At 46.3% G+C, this 9,405-nt stretch overlaps 1 long non-coding RNA gene across 1 annotated transcript; it reads right to left on the bottom strand.

The window, feature by feature from the left end:
- Positions 1-334: 334 nt before the first annotated feature.
- LOC144157645 (uncharacterized) lies at positions 335-8,943 on the bottom strand. Its single transcript, XR_013319811.1, has 3 exons — positions 8,814-8,943; positions 2,411-2,497; positions 335-512 (listed from the first exon to the last, which is right to left on the bottom strand). It is a non-coding gene; the product is annotated as an uncharacterized LOC144157645 (long non-coding RNA).
- Between the last annotated feature and the right edge of the window lie 462 nt (positions 8,944-9,405).

Here is a 9,405-nt window from a genome sequence, read left to right as displayed (position 1 = left end):
TCGGGCTGTAAGTGGCGGTACTCTTTAGAGAAGCTTATTTAGTGATGCTAGGCAGCACTTTAGGCGTATTAAAAACAGGGGAAGATAAAGGGCTGGGCATAGAGCTCCGATACTAATACACAGCAGGATCGCACCGAAAAGCTTAAGGTAAGAGCTGTTCATTGCCCCGAAAGTAATTGCATGTTGTGTAGGGTATGTAAAGCCCGCAAAATAATCAGGTGTGCTCTGAATAACAAGTAAAAGTCTGCCTTCGAGTCTTCATCATTCAACAAAGCAGTAGGACGTGAATGCAGTCATATAGGTAGCATAAAGAACAAAAATTTAAAGCGGACTCCACTCTAAGACGCTGTTTATTCGAGTAATATCCGGCGCTTCATCTCTAGTCATTCAACTTCCGGAGCAAAGGCTGTTGCCGTACGTAAGGTGTCCTTGACCGCAGGTGTCGTGAAAGGCGTCCATACAGTTCTTCGGAATGGTGTTTGCCAGCGACGGTTTCGTCCACAACACGCACACTGGAGGGAAACAAAAGACATTCCAGATTTTCTGATACTACCTAATTATGAAATGAACGGACCACATATACTGAGATCACTAGCAAAACTAGAAATACACGACAGAAACAGCGAGTTGTTTTCTGGGTTTCGTTCTTCTTTGCACCGTCGCTCTTCAGAAACAGTGATTGAAATTGGCTAGGTTTTCTTCTTGATGAGAACGAAAGCAGCATTCATTGCATTTCTTTCGCCGTGTTATTAATTTATTATGGTGTATCCGGACGTGGCAGCGGCAATTAATGGCGAAATGCTCCCGTTATGACCTTCGAATTGTTCCTTGCGGATCCTTTGGGAGTGCGTGCATGAGGACCAAGTACAAGGGTCTACGGAAGAATGTCAGCTAATTGTCAGTAATACAATTTAAGCAGAGGAGCTTCGTACATTTGAGCTGCAATTTTGGAGAAATTCTCGCACATTTAAAAGCAAGTGGGTTAACATTCCGAAATATGTTGTTCTTTTATTATTTGAAAACCTGCCTTTTCTATGAGAGAGGCCCCTTTTGGAGCATCACACTGATTTGACAGAACAGTCTGCAAGATTGGAAACATTTCAGCCATATAACGCTTAGCCTGGCGTATATTACTTGGTGAGGAGCCCAATAGTTGGAATATTCCGTGCGTGTAACGTAAATAGAAAGAACGGCGGGGATTTTAAAGTCACCGTAAACAAGAAAGGAGCAACCACAGATGGCTTGGAAGGAAGGCAGATACAAGGATGAAACAGGTGGCCCTGTAAGGTGCGAAAAACCATCAGATGATTGCCGGAGAACTTCATCATTCCACCTAGTGTGAAACTTCTGGAGGAACATTTCAAGATTAATTTCTAGAGTTTCGTGTGCCCGAGCTACAGATAGTCTATATTGCGCGCCCTAGTGGATGACTCCCGATAAATTTTCATCACCTGGGGATCTGTAAAGTGCGCCGACACCGCGACACACTGATTTTATTGCTTCCCCCATAAATCTAAAAAGCTGCCACAGCAGCCGGGACCGACCCAGCGTCCGTGGTGTCAGCACCACAACACCTTAGCCGCTGCCCCACCGTGGCAGATAACTTCGGAAGCAGGAGCGGTGCACTTTTAAATTGCGTGGAGCAATTATTCTGAGAATGAAGTAATTGTTTTCAAATTTGAGTAATTCCCTCAGGTTCGTGTACAAAGCTCCTAACGTAAGCTTGAAGCGTTTCCATACATTCATTCGTTGGCGCCGACCTGGGTTTTTATGACCAAGTTCACTTTGTTTCGTAAGTAATTGTATCTTTCCACTTGCACAGCAGTAAGCTATCAGCGCAACGCAGTAATTCTCGGTGATCTGTAGACGTGCGAGCTTTAATTGTCGCTGTATGTGGGTGTAGATTAATCCCAGCAAAAACTTTTAAACGTTCACTTGTGGTTTTCCCGGCCACGTCTGTGCTTCCTGTGTCACTCTTAGCCCCTGCTTTCCCCGTCACCTTCTTCGCTTCTCCGTTCTTTGCTGCAGCTTGGCCTGCTGGCTCCGCAGCCGTTCCTTGTCTTTCTTGCGAAGGCACGGGTATTGAAACGCGTCCCTGCCATTGATGGTTAACCGGCCTTGGCCGGTCACGGGTTTCTAGTACGACAAGCGTTTTGCGGAATGAGTTGTGTAAGGCTGCTTAATGCGGCCCTTCTTCACCTCTATTGATTCAATCCTAATCATGGTTAAAACAGGGAAACTCGCCTCGTACTTTCATAAGATCAAAAGAGATCAATTTTGTTAAAGCATCGGGGTGCGTATAATGAAGTCGCCATGTTTTATTCCATAATTTTACCTTCCTTTAAAAAACTAGGCAAAGTTCCTCAAGTGCTAGTTCGCACCGAGATTAAGCATAAGAAAAGGCACTTACGGGTGTCAGGTGGTAAAGGAACTATGCTGACCAGGCAAGTTGTGTAATCGCTGTAGGCGACTTCAGCGGTGTAGTTGTGACAACTCTCTGAAACACAAACAAGAACGATAGAAGGAACATTCCGTGTGCGTGATAGCATCTACAAAAGCACTTCATCACGTCAGCAGAATGATATCAGCCACTTCTGGTACAGCATCTTGCAAAAGCGAAAAACGTTCCCGTATTTTATGGAAAACAAAAGTATAATAGGATCAAGTGGTGCGGCTAACATGGACGCAATAGTGGTTAGGTGGTTTAGTACGCACCATTGCCAGTTTGCGCAAGTATTCTGGCAAGCTTAGTATTACAAAATTCACATAGCTTCAGAGGAGCTTGCCACTCAAAATTTAAAGCAGGTAATCTTTCTTGGGCTACATAAACGGAACATTTGATTGTATGTCTGTCCCTTGATTGAGGCCCCTAATTTTAAAGAATCCTGGAAGGAGACATTTCTATAGGCCATAAATTTCCAAACTACTAAATATCGTACCGTATTGATACTTGTTAGCATGCTCGAGCAAAAAAAAAAACATTTGGCATATTTTACGCAAAACACCAATACATATGTGGTATTTGTATTCTTCTGTTAAGGGAAACAATATATGGATGCTTGATTTCTCCATCAGTACTAATAAAATGCACGTTAAAAATGTTTGACTCAAAAGTCAAAGAGAACGCGCGTCGCGTCCAACGGAGCGGGAGGGGAGTGTAGCGCGCAAGAGCGGGGCGGGAAAGAGGAGATAGCCTTTGCGTGGTTGGGACTGGAGACGAATTCTGTCCTTTGGAGACATTTTCAGCGATGTGCGCAGTTACGCGGCCATTTTTGTTGCGCCTAAAAAAATCAAAATCTCTACATCAGCGCCCACGCCTACGTTCCCTGCAAACTGTCAGCGTTACGAATTTTCCTTACTTATTTGCATGTCAGCTAAATTAAATTATCTTTTTGTATTCTCCGATCTCATTTTTTATTATATTTTCATCAAGGGCCAATGGCGAATTTTTGGGTAGAATACGCTATTGAAGTGTTCCCTTTAAATCTTTCAACAACGCGTATTCTGACTAAATGATAATACAATGAAACGTTGCGTGATGACTGCTTAGCATTCAGGTTGTAAAGACTTGCAATGGGTAGTTTTTGATAGCCACTAATATTAAATGCATTTTTGTATGGTAATTGTACCGTTCTTGATCTGCTCAGAGTTGTCTTGTTGTAGACATATGTGTAATGTGTACCTGGCGAGAGATACACGTACCCTTTGTAGCTGTAATGATGCGTCATGTAGGTTGCATTGACACAGTCAAGCTACTATACGGCTACTAGTTCACGCCACCATTTATCACTGATGTTGAAGTACTGTTGAAATAGAAATATATTACTATTGTTTTTTACCCCCAACGACTGAAGATCTTCCGTTCTCCTCTCAGAACCAACGTAATCAACGCAGGGGAGATTTCGTTAAATTACTTCACTTTTTCGGCGTTCGCATATCTCGGCCGCTTGCCATGGGGACAGCGCGCAGCGTTTGCAGTAATGGCACGCCTTCCTTGGGAGCTAGTTATTTGTTACCTTGTAAAGCTGTGCAAAACTGACTGGTGGCTTTCCACGACTGCTACTGAGATAAAACTTGACATGGCTATGCAGTAGTTTCACCACTCCCACGACGCAATATTTTCTCCGGGATAGTTATGGCCGCATTTTATTGATCTCCGGTAACCTCCCATGTATTCTAACTAGGAGCAATATCTAATTACGTACAACTGCACTGTGATAGCTTCAATCCAATTGAACTTTTATGTGTTCGCATAACTGGCATGCAATGTGTTGGGACAGCGCGCGGCGTTTTTGTAACGACACGGATCCCGCCCTAGCTAATTAATTTTTTAGAGAATTTGACTGATAGTTGTTCATGACACACAGAGAAACAAAACTTTCCTGCGAATGTAGTCGTTTTCGAACGTTTTCTGTACCCCACGCCTGCAGGAGGCTTCAGTCTATGGACAAAAGGTAGAAATATCTATTTTTCTAGAACTCCGCGGTTACCAAACTATTAGTGAGTACTAACAAATATTTCAATATGTGGTAAATACGTTGTTATATTGAACCACCCGGACATCGCCCGGTGTCATCTTTTGTAACACATCATTGTATGAGGATTAAGAAGTTAACAGTAAATAACTGCGTTCTCCTAACGCGACTATTGAGAAGACGAAGGATGGAATGGGGCGTAGACCGGCTAAATGTGCTCTCCTTCGAGGCGGCGCATCATCGCTTCATCTACCGTGACTCATGACACTTGGCCTGTAACTGCGTGACAAAAATAAAGTCAGCTCACACTAACGCGTAAGACTTGAAGGAAGCTTCACTACCATCACAAAGGGTTGACTCCACTATTGCAGCCAATGTCCTTCTTCTTCGGTGCCACAACTACATTTACTAATTATTCTTGCTGCAAGTGGGAGCATTGCATTTTTTGGAAGTCACTGGACATAACCTTGGATGGGCGTACCCCAAGACGTGTCCATCTCACTCCGCGCAAGTGTTGCCACGATTACGGCGAACACTGTAGTTCTTTTTTGGGCTAATCTTGACCCGTCTCCCTAAGTGGGTATGCTTGGCTTGACAGACAGACTTGACAGACAAAGGAGGGGACTCTGGGTGGTCGTCGAGAGGCACGCACACCCGAGCGCTGGGCATTTTGTAGGTTTTGTAAACCACGGGGTGGTCGCCGCGAGGCCTGCGCTGACGTGCGCGTGCTCGGCAATTTCTTATTATTAAGTGCAGAGCACTTTATGGCCTCGCTTTGTCGTGTTAGCCTGCTAACGGTCGATGCGACTGCCGGAATCAGGCGGCGGCGCGAGATAACGGACCCAAGTAGAGTCTTCTGTATCTTTTTTTAGATGCAAAGCATCTCTTGCTCTCGGCTCCATCGTCCGTCGTCCGTCTTCCGTTCGTCCACACCTCTCCCCCTCTCGCCACCAGCTGTGCGATAGCGTGCGCGCTTCTCCTCTTCTTCCTCTCTCCACGCCAGCTGTGCGATAGCGCGCGCGCTACTCATCACCGCAGCTGCGCGATAAGCGCGAATGCGTGTCTCCTCTCTAATCTCCTCTCCACTCCATCTGCTCTATATAATAAACCCGGTCCACGTGCCGTTCCCTCAGTTGCTGCTTCGGTTGAGTCACGCTGCGCCATGCGGACTTCCGTCATTTTTCGTTATTTAGATACCCAATCTCGTGAAAGTTTCGGAACCTCCTAGATGCTTCGCATCAACTCAGGGTTCCCTCGCGGGAAGGTGGTGTCATTTTTTTCTTTTTCTCTTTATTACCTTCTTGGACAGGAGTACTAAGACAACACACGTAAATGATAGTACACCCAATTCAAACACTAAAACTGCAGCCCTTCTTGGGCCTGCGGGGCAATTTCAATATTCTTTTATTACAACAATGCTTCAATTGTGGGTAGCCACTCTCGTTTAGAGGGCTGAAGTTTATGTATCTGCACAAAAGAACCTATTGACTCTTTGAATTACTGTCGGATGTGTCTGGCATCTGGGTCGGAGTAGGGTACCACCATTCTGTTTCTCCAGACACTCAATTTCAAATAACGTTGCGGACATTGTTGTACCCTAAAATGTGAAATAATATATCGTGCGGCACATTCTCCAAGCCAATCTGGAGCATTGCAGCACCAGATCGTGTGGCATCGCAACAGTCCAGAATACAACGCGCTGCTCCTTATGCACATTTGTGAATATAGAACGCCATGCAATCCCACAAGGCTGGCGTGAACCCACAATATCTTGCATTACTGTTTGGAGCCGACTCGCTATATACTTTCATTTCAATTTTTTAATCTACATTTGTTAACGATATAGGCCCGGAAGATTGCACATCTGAGTCGGACGACATCGTCCATTTTGGGAATCAGCACAGTGTGTGACGTAGAGAAGTATAGGGGTACTACGCCGAGATCGTGTTCCTCATTAAATACCATTTGCCGCACCGACGCAATTTCATACTTAAATTTTTTTATAAAAAGCAGCCGTTCAATCATCCGGTCCAGGGCATTTCCCAACATTTAGATTCTCTATAGCTTCCACGACTTCATCAAGCGAAATCGGGATTTCCAAGTATTCTTTTTTTTCTTCCTCTAATCTGCGCATTACCTGAAGAAAACCTCGCTTAAAATTTTTATAATTACCTTCATGTTTTGCGAAGGGCTCACTGTAGTATTGAAACATGACAGTTTATGTAATCTTTGTATCACGGGTAATTGTTCTTTTATTTTCTATTTCTACGATGTCATCGCGCCACGCATGCCATTTTTAAGGCCTAAGGCTGGTTTGAACGGCATCTCACCGTCCGTTATCTTTTCAGCCCTTGCCAAGCGCGCCACGGTAACGCTCTGTGTCTATCGCTTCAAGTTTTTGCTTCACTGTTCGTATGTCATTTATGTACTCGCCAGGTATGATGCATTCTTCGGCTAAGAAGGCTTGTACAGTGCTCACGGATTGAAACGCGACACTGCGAGCGCGTGGCCGCCGGTACATGCGGCACCGCCCGTGGACGCCCGTGGAAGATACGTGTTGCATTGTGGTATACCACGAGGATGAGAGCGTGTTGACGGTAGGCTTACTGCTTCCAGTTGCCAGTGAGCGGGACTGTGGTTTCCCGCAGCGACAACGGGGCGCTGAGAGCCTAGAGCACTGGAACGCGTTTGTGCGCCGACGGTAGCAGCCCGGCTGTGCGCGCAGCCGATTTCGAGACTTCGTGTGTGCGCGCTCTTGTTACGCGTGCCCTTCGAATGCGGCACAGTAATGTTCATGTAATGCACAGTCACGCTCATCTGAATAAAAGAAGCTTCTGCATGAAGGAACAGCAAACTTTATTTCGGGATGTAAAATAAACAAAGGAAAGATGCCTTTGCCGGCACGTTTGCGTGTGGTGCGGTGCATTAGTACTTCCTCGGCTCTCCTCTTTTTTTAGTTTATATCATGGAATAAAGTTAGCTGCTCCTACTTGCAGACGCTCGTTTTATTCATATCAGCGGGACGAGCCTTCCATGCATATTATCTGTGTCGCATCGGAAGGGCACGCGTAAGAAAAGCGCGCGAGCAGACGATTTCGCGAAATTGGCTGCGCGGACCGCCGGCGGCTACCACCGGCGCACAAATCCGCTCCTGCGCTCCAGGCTCGCAGCGCACCGCTGGCGCTGCGTGGAACCACAGCCCCGCCTATTGGCAACCGGAAGCAGCAAGCCTACGGTTAAAACGCTCTCATCCTAGCTAGCTTCCACTTAGCGTCCTCGGGCGGCGCTGCATGTACCGCAGGCCACGCGCTCGCTGTGCCGCGTTTCAACCCGTGAGCACCGCACGTTTGGCCGCAATAAGGCCTCTTGCTTTGTCGCCTGATGTCTTAGTAGGCTCGACCTTTCAATTGCTTTGATTTTTACACTCTGTCTGATGAGTTCCCAATTTTCACCATAGCAGCTGCCCTCATTTTTCACACTTTCTAGCAAAGTTAGCGTATTAGCTATCAACACACCATCTTTTAAAGTTTCCCGTTTAGCTTCCACCTTTCCCAACTAAAGGCATTATTTTTTCTTTTCCTGCCAGTGCAAAACGAAACCACACAGTGATCAATGAAAGTCAGCGGGCATACTTTGTATTTTCGACAATCTGGAATCCATTCTAAGGACAGATACGCTCTGCCCAGCCTAGCGTAGCTAGCGCATTGGAAGTGTGTACAGAATGCGGGCCCATTGTTGAAAGTCGCTCCTACATCTTATAGACCACGTTCATTAATTAAATCACTCAAAACAACTGTACTTCCATCCCGAAAAGGCGTTGCACTCGTTTTATCGTGCCAAGAATAAACGCAGTTGAAGTCTCCCAATAACACTGCGAAACGATCCGATTTGCAGTAGTTTCCCACAGATTGGAAATCTTCTTTTCGCGCTCGAGCTTTATTTCGCGCATATAAACACATAACTCTACAGTCCTGATTTCACAGTGTAAAGTCGCACACAATACATCCTCTATTTACACATGCAGTAACACTTTCTCCCACAGCGCCAATACTTACTCGAACAGAAAGAAGACACCCTGCCGAATTTCTAACAGCGTGACTTACACAAACGTTATACTGATTTTGGAACCGCTGCGCCATGCTCTTTGTCTGGTCTTCACGGTCAATTTTAGTCTCTTGAATAGCAAAGACATCGATGTCCTTTTCCGTGCCTATTGGATATGACTCTTTTTGCCCCTTTTTTCGTCGGCTGCCCTCGAACATTAAGCGTGGCAAATCGCAACGACTTATCTACTGGCACGGTTGATTAGCGAAACCAGGCAACGAGCACTGCACTTACCTTTCATATTATGGCATATGAGTCAATGATCCCGAACCAAATCACTTTTCTTCGCGTGAAAGCGACGACGACCTTTGTTTGTTCACATTTCTCTTCCCGACGACGAATTTCCACTTCTCCTCTGGGTGTCGCAGCCGCTGCTCCTCCATCATATCCGTAGTTTGCCCCCTTCGTCGCTTTGAAGAGCCTTCTTGGTGTTCCATATTTTCTGCGTTGCTTCCTTGGGCTGCGTTCGCCGCTTGTTCTTGCTGCTTTCGGCTGGACACGTTATCACTTCTGGATGGGGCGTCCACCGATAGCTCCTTTGCGTCTGTTTCTGCCGTCACGATTACGACAAACTCTGTTGTAGCTTTCACTTCGTCGTCATCGGTGCCGCGTCTTGCTGCGCCCGCGTACGAGCGGGTGCATTTAGCTTGGTCATGTCAGTAATCGTGACACTCGCCGCATTTCGGGACCCGCCATTCCCTGCGAATGTGCCCCGCGGTGTTACACCGTAGGCCCATGGGCGCTCTTCCAGGCACGACCACAAGAGCCGTAACTTTGCCCAACCGTAGCTGGTGTGGGAGGCAGTCCAGGGTCACGTTCTCTGGAA

The sequence above is a fragment of the Haemaphysalis longicornis genome, unplaced genomic scaffold (assembly GCF_048455015.1).
Source record: "Haemaphysalis longicornis isolate Haplotype H1 unplaced genomic scaffold, Haemaphysalis longicornis Haplotype H1 scaffold_10, whole genome shotgun sequence".
In the NCBI taxonomy this organism is placed as follows: domain Eukaryota; kingdom Metazoa; phylum Arthropoda; class Arachnida; order Ixodida; family Ixodidae; genus Haemaphysalis; species Haemaphysalis longicornis.
Note: the sequence above shows the minus strand (reverse complement) of the source record. Positions and strands in the feature narration are given on the sequence as shown.